General features: G+C 47.9%; 1 non-coding gene across 1 annotated transcript; it reads left to right on the top strand.

Moving 5' to 3' along the window:
- The first annotated feature begins 244 nt into the window (after nt 1-244).
- Nucleotides 245-363, top strand: LOC145391098 (5S ribosomal RNA). The gene has a single exon (XR_013895787.1). It is a non-coding gene; the product is annotated as a 5S ribosomal RNA (ribosomal RNA).
- Nucleotides 364-1,021: the final 658 nt, after the last annotated feature.

Here is a 1,021-nt window from a genome sequence, read left to right as displayed (position 1 = left end):
GAAAGAATGAAGGAAAGAAAGACAGAAGAGGGAGTGTAAGGTCACCCGTAGGCAGAAGGACGAGGAAAGAATGAAGGAAAGACAGAAGGGGCTGGAGGGAAAGAAGGATGGAGGAGAGGAAAGGGCAGACACCCAAGAGCAGCACTACATCGAGTGAGTGGATGGTGATCCCCCCCACCTACCACACACACACAAGTTCCACCCCATGAATTTCGTTGTGACTCCTTTACTGTTCCTTTACCATGCCAACGGCCATACCACGTTGAGTACACCGCCTCCCGTCCGATCAGCGAAGTTAAGCAACGTTGGGTCTGGTTAGTACTTGGATGGGTGACCGCCTGGGAACACCAGATGCTGTTGGCATAACGTTCTCCCTACGTGTCAAGTGGGGTTGGTGAAGGATTAGTGCCCCTACCTGTAAAACAATTAACTCTAAGCCCTTGGCCACCCCGTTTGGGATACATGGCGTCTGGCAATGAATGAATGAATATATATATATATATATATATATATATATCCAGATGCTCTAATCTCATACGGGTGGTCACAAACAAATAGCCTCCATGTCACCCTGTCCTCCACCATTTCACTGCCCTGCTCCAATCTCATCCCCCCTCTCTCATATACCTCTCCATTCCATCCCTCCATCTCGTCCTTGGCCTCCTCCTCTCTCTTTCCCCCTCCATCTCTCGCACATACACTCTCCTAATCAGTCTCTCACTCTCCATCCTCTTCACATGGCCAAACCACCTTAAAGTGTTTCTCCTAAGGCTTCATATCACATCCACATCCACACCACAACGCTCCTTACATCCTCATTAATCAGTCTCTCTCTCCATGTGACTCCACAGGCTCCTCTCAAATAACTCATTTCCACTGCTCTCACTCTTGACTTGTGTCCCTCTAACAAGGTCCAAGCTTCACTTCCATTCGTTAGAGTTCGTATGACAATACTGTTATGTGGTAACTTTTTCATTTCCATGCTCACTTCCCTGTTTCTTATCACTGCCCTCAAGGAACT

This window comes from Coenobita brevimanus, chromosome 16 (genome assembly GCF_032717465.1).
Source record: "Coenobita brevimanus isolate Jiangsu-jjx chromosome 16, ASM3271746v2, whole genome shotgun sequence".
In the NCBI taxonomy this organism is placed as follows: Eukaryota; Metazoa; Arthropoda; class Malacostraca; order Decapoda; family Coenobitidae; genus Coenobita; species Coenobita brevimanus.
This window is presented reverse-complemented; position numbering and strand designations above follow the sequence as displayed.